Source organism: Mesoplodon densirostris, chromosome X, assembly GCF_025265405.1.
Source record: "Mesoplodon densirostris isolate mMesDen1 chromosome X, mMesDen1 primary haplotype, whole genome shotgun sequence".
Taxonomy (NCBI): domain Eukaryota; kingdom Metazoa; phylum Chordata; class Mammalia; order Artiodactyla; family Ziphiidae; genus Mesoplodon; species Mesoplodon densirostris.
The window spans coordinates 71,112,107-71,126,414 of record NC_082681.1 but is presented as its reverse complement, the minus strand read 5'-3'; positions in this window follow the sequence as shown (position 1 = coordinate 71,126,414).

Genomic DNA, 14,308 nt, shown 5'->3' with positions numbered 1-14,308 from the left:
ACTCTTATTCATGTGGCAATACAGTTTTTCCACCACTGTTTATTGAAGACACTATCCTTTACTGATTGTATAGCCCTGGCACCTTTGCAGTAAATTAATTGATCATATATGTATGGGTATATTTCTAGGCTTTCCATTCTGTTCCATTGTTCTATGTGTCAGTTTCTATGCCAATATCATACATTTTTGAAGCATAGTTGATTTACAATATTACATTAGTTTCAGGTGTATGGCAAAGTGATTATACAAATATTTTTTCAGATTATCAGCCATTATAGGTTATTACAAGATATTTAATATTGTTGCCTGAATTATATGTTAAATCCTTGTTGCTTATCTATTTTATATATAGTCATGTGCATCTGTTAATCCCAAACTCCTAATTTATCCTCCACTTTCCCCTTTGGTAATCATAAGTTTGTTTTCTATGTCTGTGAGTCTGTTTTTGTTTTGTAAATAGGTTCATTTGCATTATTTTTTAGATTCCAACATAAGTGATATCATATAATGTTTGTCTTTGTCTGACTTGCTTCACTTGGTATGACATTCTCTAGGTACATCCATGTTGCCACAAATGGCAACATTTCATTCCTTTTTATGACTGAGTAATATTCTATTATGTATATATGTGCCACATCTTTGTTTTTTTATTTTGTTTCATTTTGTTTTGCGGTACATGGGCCTCTCACTGTTGTGGCCTCTTGCATTGTGGAGAACAGGCTCCAGACGTGCAGGCTCAGCACCCATGGCTCACAGGCCCAGCCATTCCATGTCATGTGGGATATTCCCACACCAGAGCACGAACCCGTGTCCCCTGCATTGGCAGGCAGACTCTCAACCACTGTGCCACCAGGGAAGCCCCACATCTTCTTTATTGATTGATCTTCCCACGGACTTTTAGGTTGCTTCCATGCATTTGCTGTTGTAAATAGTGCTCCTATGAATATTGGATTGCATGTATCTTTTCAACCTAGAGTTTTCATTTTTTTTCAGATATATGCCCAGGAGTAGAATTGCTAGATCATATCATACCACACTTTTTTGGATTACCATAACTTTCTAATATATTTTGAACTCAAGAAGTGTGATACCTCCAGCGTGCTTTTTTATAAAGACTGCTTTGGCTATTCACTGTCTTTTTTCTTATTTAAAGTATAGTTGACTTACAATGTTGTGTTACTTTCTGGTGAACAGTAAAGTGATTCAAAACCAATGGGTATTTTGCAGTTCTTATTTTATCTTATTTCTATACAGCATTTCATATAGTGGATTGTTCCTTTCTTGAAATATTCATTCTCTGTATTTCTAGAAAGAGTCTTACTTCCCAGATTAGTTATTCCTCTCCTAGCTATATGATCATTTAACTTCAATCTTATCTGAGAACTCTCCACCTTTCCAATAACTTTTAGAAGTTCTTAAGGTCCAGACCTTGGCTCTCTCTTTTAAATTCTTTCCTTAAGAAAACTCACCCAGACCCCTGAATTCAATTGACTTGTAAAGTAATTTACTAAAACATATTTTAATATTATGTGATCAAAGCTATTAATTCTGAATATTTCATTTAGAAACTTAAAACTCTTGGAGATAGGTCAATTTAGCTAGGTAACAAGGCCACCTAAAAAAATGAAAAGTTGGCAGATGCAGTTGGCCCTGCTGGCGGTTGGATGGGTGAAGGAGCAATACTTCCATCTGCGGGGACATGGGCCCCAATTCCAAAGTCTTCCAGCATGACAGTGGCTCAGAGCAACACCTTGGATGTCACAGAATCCTGTGGATACTACTCTGAATGAAAGCAAAAGTAAAGAGCATCCAATGTGAGAGAAAAAAGTTTTATGCCTACACAACCAACTGAACCAACATTAGCCACTGGAGGCAGACACCAAAAACAACAGGAACTATGAACATGCAACCTGTGAAAAGGAGACCACAAACAGAGTAAGTTAAGAAAAATAAGAAGACAGAAAAACACACAGCAGATGAATGAGCAAGGTAAAAACCCATCAGACCAAACAAATGAACAGAAAATAGTGAGTCTACCTGAAAAAGAATTCAGAGTAATGACAGGAAAGATGATCCAAAATCTTCTGAAAAAAATGGAGAAAATACAAGAAACGTTTAACAAGGACCTAGAAGAACTAAAAAGAAAACAAACAGTGATAAAGAACAAAATAAAGGACATTAAAAATTCTCTAAAAGGGATCAATAACCAATTAACTGAGGCAGAAAAGATGAATAAGTGACCAGGAAGATAAAATACTGGAAATAACTACCACAGAGCAGAATAATAAAAAAAAAGAGAATGAAAAGAATTGAGGACAATCGCAGAGACCTCTAAGACAACATTAAACACACCAACATTCGAATTATAGGGGTCCCAGAAGAAGAGAAAAAGAAAGGGACTGAGAATATATTGGAAGAGATTATAGTTGAAAATTTCCCTAATATAGGAAATGAAATAGTCAATCAAGTCCAGGAAGTGCAAAGAGTCCTATACAGGATAAATCCAAGGAGAAACATGCCAAGACATATATAAATCAAACTATCAAAAATTAAATACAAAAAAAATAATAAAAGCAGCAAGGGAAAAACAACAAACAATATACAAGGGAATCCTGATACAGTTAACAGCTGATCTTTCAGAAGAAACTCTGCAAGCCAAAAGGGAGTAGCAGGACATATTTAAAGTGATGAAATGGAAAAAAATGCAACCAAGATTACTCTACCCAGCAAGGTTCACATTCAGATTCGATGGAGAAATTAAAATCTTTACAGAAAAGCAAAAGCTAAGAGAATTCAGCACCACCAAACCACCATTACAACAAATGTTAAAGGAACTTCTCTAGGCAGGAAATATAAGAGAAGGAAAAGACCTAAAATAACAAACCCCAAAGAATTAAGAAAATGGTAATAGGAGCATACATATTGATAACTACCTTAAATGTAAATGGATTAAATGCTCCAACCACAAGACACAGACTAGCTGAATGGGTACAAAACAAAGACCTGTATATAAGCTGTCTACAAGAGACAGACTTCAGACATAGGGACACATACAGACTGAAAGTGAGGGGATGGAAAAAGATATTCCATGGAAATGGAAATCAAAAGAAAGCTGGAGAAGCAATTTTCACATCAGATAAAATAGTATTTAAAATAAAGACTATTACAAGAGACAAAGAAGGACACTACATAATGATCAAGGGATCAATCCAAGGAGAAGATAGAACAATTGTAAATATTTATGCACGCAAAAAAGGAGCACCTCAATATACAAGGCAAACACTAACACCCATGAAATGGGAAATCGACAGTAACACAGTCACACAGGGGATTTTAACAACACACTTTCACCAAAGGACAAATTATCCAAAATGAAAATAAATAAGGAAACACAAGCTTTAAATGATACATTAAAGCAGATGGATTTAATTGATAATCGTAGGACATTCAATTAGGAAAAAAAAAGCAGAATACAATTTCTTCTAGAGTGCTCATGGAACATTCTCCAGGGCAGATCAGGTCCTGGGTCACAAATGAAGCCTTGGGTATATTTAAGAAAATTGAAATATTATCAGGTATCTTTTCCAACCACAATGCTATGAGACTAGATATCACTTACAGGAAAAAATCTGTAACAATAAAATTGCATGGAGGCTAAACAATATACTACTAAATAACCAAGTGATCACTGAAGAAATAAAAGAGGAAACCAAAAAATACCTAGAAACAAATCACAGTGAAAACAGGACAACCCAAAACCTATGGGATGCAGCAAAAGCAGTTCTAAGAGGGAAGTTTATAGCAATAAAATCCTACCTCAAGAAACAAGAGACATCTCAAAAAACAACCTAACCTTACACCTAAAGCAATTAGAGAAAGAAGAACAAAAAAACCCCAAAGTTAGCAGAAAGAAAGAAATCATAAAGATCAGATCAGAAATAAATGAAAAAGAAATGAAGGAAACAAAAGCAAAGATCAATAAAGCTAAAATCTGATTCTTTGAGAAGTAAAACAAAATTGATAAACAATTAGCCAGACTCATCAAGAAAAAAAGAGAAGACTCAAATCAATAGAATTAGAAATAAAAAAGAAGTAACAACTGACACTGCAGAAATACAAAGCATCATGAGAGATTACTACCAGCAACTATATGCCAATAAAATGGACAACCTGGAAGAAATGGACAAATTCTTAGAAAAGCACAATGTTCTCAGACTGAACCAGGAAAAAAGAGAAAATATAAACAGACCAATCACAAGCACTGAAATTCAGACTGTTATTAAAAATCTTCCAACAAACAAAAGCCCAGGACCAGATGGTTTCACAGGTGAATTCTATCAAACATTTAGAGAAGAGATAACACCAATCCTTTTCAAACTCTTTCAAAATATAGCAGAGGGAGGGACATTCCCAAACACATTCTATGAGGTAACCATCACACTGGTACCAAAACCAGACAAAGATTCCTTGAACAAAATAAACTACAGGTCAATGTCACTGATAAACATAGATGCAAATATCCTCAACAAAATACTAGCAAAGAGAATTCAACAGCATATTAAAAGATCACACACCATGATCAAGTGATGTTTATCCCAAAATGCAAGGATTTTTCAATAAACACAAATCAATCAATGTGATATGCCATATTAAGAAGGATAGAAACCATATGATCATCTCAATAGATGCAGAAAAATCTTTTGACAAAATTCAACACCCATTTACAATAAAAACCCTCCAGAAGGTAGGCATAGAGGGAAATTACCTCAATATAATAAAGGCCATATATGAAAAACTCACAGCCAACATCATTCTCAATGGTGAAAAATGAAAACATTTCAACTAAGATCAGGAACAAGACAAGATTGTTCACTCTCACCACTATTATTCAACATAGTTTTGGAATTTTTAGCCACAACAATTAGAGAAGAAAAAGAAACACAAAGAATCCAAGTCAGAAAAGAAGTAATTCTGTCACTGTTTGCAGATGACATGATACTAAACATATAGAATCCTAAAGATGTTACCAGAAATCTATGAGAGCTAATCAAAGAATTGGTAAACTAGCAGGATACAAAATTAATGCACAGAAATCACTTGCATTCCTATAAACTAATGATGAAATATCTGAGAGGGAAATTAAGGAAACACTCCCATCTACCATTGCAACAAAAAGAATAAAATACCTAGTAATAAACCTAACTAAGGAGACAAAAGACCTGTATGCAGAAAACTGTAAGACACTGATGAAAGAAATTAAAGATGATACAAATAGATGGAGAGGTACACCATGTTATTGGATTGGAAGACTCAATATTGTGAAAATGAATATACTACCCAAAGCAATCTAAAGATTCTATGCAATCCCTATCAAATTACCAATGGCATTTTTCACAAAACTAGAACAAACATTTCACACTTTGTATGGAAACACAAATGACCCCAAATAGCCAAAGCAATCTTTAGAAAGAAAAATGGAGCTGGAGGAATCAGGCTCCCAGACTTCAGACTATATTACAATGTTACAGAAATCAAGACAGTATGGTACTGGCACAAAAACAGAAATATAGATTAATGGTACAGGATAGAAAGCCCAGAGACTAACCCACACACATATGGTCAGCTTATTTTTGATAAAGGAGGCTAGAATATACAATGGAGAAAAGACAGTCTCTTCAATAAATTGTGCTGGGAAAAGTGGACAGCTACATGTCAAAGAATGAAATTAGAACACTCCCTAACACCATACACAAAAATAAACTCAGAATGGATTAAAGACCTAAAAGTAAAGCCAGACACTATAAAACTCTTAGAGGAAAGCATAGGCAGAACACTCTATGACATAAATCACAGCAAGAATCTTTTTGACCCCCCTCCCAGAGAAATGGAAATGAAAACAAAAATAAACAAATGAGATCTAATGAAATGGACATTTTTTTCACAGCAAAGCAAACCATAAAAAAGCCCAAAAGACAACCCTCAGAATGGGAGAAAATATTTGCAAATGAAGCAACTGACAAAGACTCATCTCCAAAATATACAAGCAGGTCATGCAGCTCAATATCAAAAACCAAACCACCCAATGCATAAATGGGCAGAAGACCTAAATAGACATTTCTCCAGAGAAGATATAGAGATTTCCAAAAAACACTTGAAAGGATGCTCAACATCACTAATCATTAGAGAAATGCAAGTCAAAACTACCATGAGGTATCACCTCACACGAGTCAGAATGGCCATCATCAAAAAATCTACAAACAATTAATGCTGGAGAGGGTGTGGAGAAAAGGGAAGCTTCTTGCACTGTGGGTGGGAATGTAAATTGATACAGCCACTATGGAAACAGTATGGAGGTTCCTTAAAAAAACTAAATATAGAACTACCATATGACCCAGTAATCCCGCTACTAGCATATACCCTGGGAAAACCATAATTCAAAACAGTCATGCACCACTATGTTCATTGCATCTCTATTTACTATAGCCAGGGCATGGAACCAACATAAGTGCATCAACAGATGAATGAATAAAGAAGATTCGACATCTATATACAATGGAATATTACTCAGCCATAAAAAGAAACGTAATTGAGTTACTTGAGGATGGACCTAGAATTTGTCATACAGAGAGAAGTCAGAAAGATAAAAACAAATACCGTATTCTAACACATATATATGGAATCTAATAAACATAAAATGGTTCTGAGGAACATAGGGACAGGACAGGAATAAAGATGCAGATGTAGAGAATGGACTTGAGGACACAGGGAGTGGGAAGGGTAAGCTGGGAGAAAGAGAGTGGCATGGACATATATGCACTACCAAATGTAAAATAGATAGCTAGTTGGAAGCAGCTGCATAGCACAGCGAGGTCAAGTCGGTGCTTTGTGACCACCTAGAGGGTTGGGATATGGAGGGTGGGAGGGAGACACAAGAGCGAGGAGATATGAGAATATGTGTATATGTATATGTATAGCTGATTCACTTTGTTATAAAGCAGAAACTAACACACCATTGTAAAGCAATTATACACCAATAAAGTGTTAAAAATAAAATAAATTAAAAAATGAAAAGTTGATTGTTCCTGCCCCTTGATGTAAACTTAGAACTATAAATTATTTATGCTTACTAAATACATTCATGTAATTGAGACAGAGATTCTTAAAGCTTGAGTTAAACTATATTTGAAATGGAATAAATGGCCTTGATAAGTTCAGAATTTCAATATTAATTGTCTTCAAGAAAATTTGTAAAAGACTAGCATAAGGGCTATCTGTGCTTAATATTCAGTAGTTTTGGTTTATTTGAGCAAATTAAGAAAACTGTAAAATATTTAGGGTGGAGCATGTGCTGACAGTTTTCTTGGAAAAAATATAGTGTTTAATTCTAAAAAAAATAAAAAAGCCAAATATTATAAATTAGTTAATTAAATAGAATAAGACAATAGACATTTATTTTTACTTTAGTTGTATTTATTTGTTTACTTTTCATCCATCAAAACAGCCTCACCGTCTGATTCAGCAGAACTATATCCTGTAGCTTTACAATGGATCAGGATACTACTTGCTTCAATTTCAGGAATCTCCATTTTGGCTTTGGGTATGCATTGTTCTTTAGTTTTGCATAGCAGAACACATTTTCTAATTGCTTCCATCAAGGCCCTCCTTGCTTTATTGATCATCCATAGAGTTGATGGAGGAAATTGCTTTAAACCAGGACAAACTAGAGCTGATGAAGATCAAGAAACTGATAGAGCCCAAGGGCTTGATATGGAAGATGGTGATTGTACGAAAGTAAACAGTGATGGTAGAGTGGAAGATTTTGTTGACTTCAAACTTGGTGATCTTGGGTATGGTGTAATCAAATGTCCTGTTGGTTGTGCAACTGAAGATCTTGGCAACTGTACAACTGAAGATCTTGATGACTGTGTATCTAAACATCCTGATAATTGGACAAATGAACATCTTATTGACTGGGCAACTGAATGTTTTGATTATGGAATTAAAGATACTGAAGTTTTTGGACCTGAAGATACTGATGATAGTGGAACTGAACTTTGTAGTATTTGTAGAGTTGAAGATATTGGTAATGGTGCAATTGAAGATGTTGATGTTGGTGGAACCACATATTTTGGTGGTGGTGGAAGTGAAGATCTTAGTCTTTTTTTTTTTTTTTTTTTTTTTTTTTTGCGGTATGCGGGCCTCTCACTGTTGTGGCCTCCCCCGTTGTGGAGCACAGGCTCCGGAAGCGCAGGCTCAGCGACCATGGCTCACGGGCCCAGCCGCTCCGCGGCATATGGGATCCTCCCAGACCGGGGCACGAACCCATATCCCCTGCATCGGCAGGTGGACTCTCAACCACTTGCGCCACCAGGGAGGCCCGAAGATCTTAGTCTTGATGGAACTGAAGATCTTGGTGATTTTGAAATAAAAAGTCTTGAGTTTGCAAATGAATATCTCACAGCTTGAAAAGCTGAAGATCTTGGTGATTGTACAACTGAAGCAGAGTCAGTTAGATTTGCAACTTCAGCCCTTGATTGAATTCTAGGTGAAGTTACTGAAGAAGGAGATAAAAGTGGAGACATTTCCTGATATTCACTTTGTGGGACTAGATCATCTGGTATCAGTTCATTATATTGGAAAATTTCAGGTATTGGAGGAGAGAACTCTGTTTGAGGTGGTGTAATTAGAAAAGCTGCATCAAGAGTAGTCTGTGGGCAATAAGGAGGTGGTGATGCTTCTGGATTCCTGACAACAGTTGATGTAAGTTGAGTTGGGGAATGTATTATTGAGGGAATACTTATCCTCTTTGAAGTTCTTAATAGAGCTAACCAATCAGGTAGTATTGGAGGTGGTGAATTTGGTGCTGTGGGACTCACAAACACCTCTGTTTTAAGATGAGTTTGAGGTTGGGATTGCAACTATTCTCCCATTCCAGTTCCATAATTGATATAGCTCTGTGAATTCTTAACATCACCAGCTCCATTCATTGGCTGTTGTAGAGGGCAGGATAACACATTTCCTACAGGTCTTGTTAGAAGTTTACTGATTTCACTAAATGCGATACTGGAAAATGTACTTTCAGCTGGTTGATCTACATAAGAATGAGAGGTCTCACCACAAGCATCTGCGATATGGTCCACTGTAATATTATCTTGTATCAATTGACTTTGAGGCACACATTCTATCTCAGAGGGATAATCTAGGTGCTTCTTCTTTTGCTTGAAATTCCCTCCCTTTAGTTTTTCTTTCTCAGATATAATCTTTTACTAGAAATTTCAAAACAATATGAAGCAGGATAAATCTTTAAACTTTATCATCTTGGCAGTAATGAGCAGGCATAGTAAGAGTTGATGTCTGTACATAAGCATCATGTTTTTCACATATTTTAACAGGTATGGAAGTGTATACCGGCTGTGTTTGAAAAACTGTACTTCAAAACATTTTCCTTGATTTTCTAACTTGCAAGGACACTCCTTCATTTGGATCCTTGTGGGTAATGCCATCAGTTAACAGGATAATGCACTGTTGTAAAGTCTTAAGTTTGTAAGAGACCTTATCGATCTCTTCAGTTAGTTCCCCAAATACATATTCAGCATATTTATTTAGATCATTTACTTGTCTAGCTATATTGTTTAAAGACGTCTGGATTACATAAACTAATTCATCTTGAATTTTTCTGGGCATTCCTGATTGATTCAGATGCCCTTCATCTTTTTCTTCATTTAATGACATTTTAGATTAGTGTTAGTTCAATACAAAGGTTGAGGGAACACCCCTGCCTCACACCCTTTTGAGCATCCAGAGTGCTTTTCAGATCCGCTGCAAGCTTCACCGGGTTTTGAACTTCACCAGCAACATCTGGCAATTGGCAGACACTGACTGTATGTGAAAATAAAAGCTCTTGCCTCCAGTTTTTGAGCAGTAGTAACCTGGCAACCAAGCTCTGTGTCAGAATCTTAAGGTTGCGCTAGCAGTGAGAGAACAATGTCTGCAAATCATTGCCACGGCCCTCTGGTCACCCTCTCTAGAACTAGTTTTACAAAGATGGGGAGAGACCAGCTGGAGAGGAAGAAAAAGGCTATTACCTAACCTTTCACTTAATATTTCTCTAAGTGTGACCCTAGAGTTGAGAACAGACTATCAAATGTGACCACCAGCTTATTTCACTGACTTCAAGTAACATTTTGCTCTCATCTGATTCCAAAAATTATCTTCCAGTTGAAATGTTTATTCTGAGCCCCGTTTGGATATCACACAGCCATCTCAATCTTGTACTTTGTTCTCTTATTCTACCCACCCCTGCCTCTCCTCCCTCCATCTCTTATTCCTGAATACGGCAAGTCCATCAATCCAGTTACTCATGTCAAAAAACTGGTAATTAACTCTGTTCTTGACACTTTTCTTATTTCCACACCCAGTCTACAATATGGTCAGTTCTATTCCAAATTATATCCCGAAATGTATCCACTCCTCTCCAACTACCTTACCACTAGTAGAGTAAATTTCACACCATCTTCCACCAGAATGACCAGAACAGTCTCCTAAATAGTTTTCCTGATACTCTCTTTTCCTCTTCCAATCTGCTTTCCTTCCTCATTCCATCCATGTGTCCATGCATCCATCTATTCATCATCTATCAGAGTGATCCTTTAAAATATTCAATCTGGAAAGACCTCTGAGTAAGATGATAGAGTATAGTCAAATGACAAAAAAAAACTCCTTGAAAAATAAGTGATATGAACAAAAATGAATGTTAAAATGAAAAAAAAAAATACTTCATCACTATAAAAATATAAGGGGCATAATCTCCTACCATGCATTCTGTAAATTTTTGTCCAAGGATATATGGACCAGGGATTTTAGCTACTGGCACATAGCTTCTATCCACATTGCTTGAGGAGTGGTTCAATGATGGGGCTGAGGGTGGTATTGGCTGCAAGAAAGTGGACTGCATTTGGAAAAGTGTCACTCATACCTCCTAATTTATAAGGAAAGGGACTGAAAAAGGCAAATGAGTTTCCTGGGTGAAAGGTAGAAAGTGTCTCTCCATCCTCCATACTTCCACACTGACACAGAGTTTTAAAAAAAAAAAAACTGCCAGGACTCTCTAGCTGGGAGAAATATGGTAAAGAGAAAGCAGAAGGTCTTAAATAATCAGACCTAATTAGCTGTAACAATAAGAGATTTACCAAATTTGAAGATATAATACAAATAACTATGAAGTGAGTGGGTAGCAATTTGGGAAAAGGCAAAAAGAAAGTGTCAGTATAAATCTGTCTCCCCAACTGTGGGCTAATAGTGCCTTGGCCAACCACCAAATCTATAACATCATGGCTTCAGAACAAAATATTAGTATTACAAACTTGAAAATATACATTTAATACTATAAAGAAAAAAATTGGGAGATAAAGCACAAAGGTTTAAAAGTTGTGATCATGTTAATTTTTTTTTCATTTTTATAGCAAAAATCGAATAGATACCTAAATCTAGAGACAGAGGTTCAAATATAATATAAAATGATAACTATAACAATTCATTTATGCAGCAATGTTTTTAAGCGCTACCATGTGATATTCACGGGAGAGAGAAATTTCCACCCAGACATAAAAGCATATGCAAATACTCTGAGGCAAAACCCAAAATATCCTGAATGAGACACTGCAAGAGGGCCTGTGGTTAGGACATGGTATGAGGTGAGATTTGAAGGATTTATAAATCTTATACTTAAAGACATGATAAAAAGTTTGGGTTTTAATCTGAGGATCAAGGGAATCCATTGAAGGATTTAAGCAGAGGAGATATGTGATCCATATTATTTTTTGAAAGCTCACTGTAGCTCCTGGGCACAGAGTGGATTATGGAGTGCTAAGAGTGGAGGCAAGGAAACCAGTTGCAGTAATCCATGCAAGAGATGATAATGGATGTATCAGGACTGTGTTAGTGGTAGAGATGGTGAGAAGTGACTTCATTCAAGGTGTATTTTGGAGAGGAAAAGCAAGTTTGTGACAAAGGATGTGGAAATAACATGTAAGCAATAAGAATAGTCAGGTGTTCTGAGGAAAATTTAGGCCTGCAAATGAGCATTTTGTAGTTATTAGCATGCAGATTGTGTTTAAACCCATGGAACAGAATGAGAAAATCTAGGAGGAAAGTACAGGTAGAAAAAAATAGTTACATCCTTCAATTATCATAAGGCATAAAAACATACATTTAAAACAAATCATAAAATATGTAGCAAAAGCTAAAAAGCTAAAGTATAAAGAACAGTAATAACATATAAAATCATGTTAGAATTATGAAGAGTATATTTCATATCAACAAATTTCAATGGTATAAACTCATTTATTAAAATCAACAGTGACAGGGACGAGGGGAAGATGGCTGAAGAGTAAGACGTGGAGATCAACTTCCTCCCCACAGATACACCAGAAAAACATCTACACATGGAACAACTCCTACAGAACACCTACTGAACGCTGGCAGAAGACCTCACACTTCCCAAAAGGCAAGAAAGTCCCCACGTACCTGGGTAGGGCAAAAGAAAAAGAATAAACAGAGACAAAAGGATAGGGATGGGACCTGCACCAGTGGGAGGGAGCTGTGAAGGAGGAAAGGTTCCCACACACTAGAAGCCCCTTCACGGATGGAGACTGTGGGTGGCGGAGGGGGGAAGATTCGGAGCCGCGGAGGAGAGCACAGCAACAGGGGTGCAGAGGGCAAAGCAGAGAGATTCCTGCACAGAGGATCAGTGCCGACCGGCACTCACCAGCCCGAGAGGCTTGTCTGCTCACCCGCCGGGGCAGGCGGGGCTGGGAGCTGAGGCTCGGGTTTCGGCTTTCGGTCGAAGCACAGGGAGAGGACTGGGGTTGGTGGCGTGAACACAGCCTGAAGGGGTTAGTTCACCATGGATAGCCGGGAGGGAGTCTGGAGAAAAGTCTAGACCTGCCAAAGAGGCAAGAGACTTTTTCTTCCCTCTTTGCTTCCTGGTGCTCGAGGAGAGGGGATTAAGAGTGCTGCTTAAAGGAACTCCAGAAATGGGGGCGAGCCGTGGTTGTCAGCGCGGACCCCACAGACGGGCATGAGATACTAAGGCTGCTGCTGCCGCCAACAAGAAGCCTCTGTGCGAGCACAGGTAACTATCCACACTCCCCTTCTGGGGAGCCTGTGTAGCCCGCCACTGCCAGGGTCCTGGGATCCAGGGACAAATTCCCTGGGAGAATGCAGCACAGCGCACCTCAGGCTGGTGCAACGTCACGCTGGCCTCTGCAGCCGCAGGCTCCCCCCACACTCCCCAAGCCTGAGTGAGCCAGAGTCCCTGAAGCAGCTGCTCCTTTAACCCCGTCATGTCGGAGTGAAGAAGAGACGCCCTCTGGTGACCTACATGCAGAAGCGGGGCCAAATCCAAAGCTGAGCCCCAGAAGCTGTGAGAACAAAGAAGAGAAAGGGAAATCTCTCCCAGCAGCCTCAGAAGCAGCAGATTAAAGCTCCACAATCAACTTGCTGTACCCTGCATCTGTGGAATACGTGAATAGACAAAGAATCATCCCAAATTGAGGAAGGAGGTGGAATTTGAGAGCAAGATTTATTACTTTTTCCCCTTTTCATGAGTGTGTATGTGTATGCTTCTGTGTGAGATTCTGTCTGTATAGCTTTGCTTCTACCATTTGTCCTAGGGTTCTATCTGTCCATTTTTTTGTTTGTTTCTTTGTTTCGTTTTTCTTTTTTAAAATATAATTCTTTTTCTTAATAATTATTTTTTATTTTAATAACTTTTATTTTATCTTATGTTATTTTATTTTACCTTCTTTCTTTCTTTCTTTCCTTCCTTCCCACCTTCCTCCTTCCCTCCCTCCCTTTCTTTCTTTCTTTCTTTCTCTTTCTTTCTTTCTTTCTTTCTTTCTTTCTTTCTCTCTTTATTTCTTTATTTCCACTTTTTATCACTTTTATTCTCAGCCATGTGGATGAAAGTCTCTTGGTAGTGCAGGCAGGAGTCAGTCCTGTGCCTCTGAGGTGGCAGACCCAATTTCAGCACACTGGTCCACAAGAGACCTCCCAGCTCCACATAATATCAAATGGCGAAAATCTCCCAGAGATATCCATCTCAACATCAACATCATTACCAACCTTCACTCAACGAGCAGGAAGCTAAATTGTGGACACCCTATGCCAAGCAATTAGCAAGACAGGAACAAAACCCCACCCATTAGCAGAGAGGCTGCCTAAAATCATAATAAGGCCACAGCCACCCCAAAACACACCACCAGACGTGGATCTGCCCATCAGAAAGACAAGATCCAGGCTCAAACAC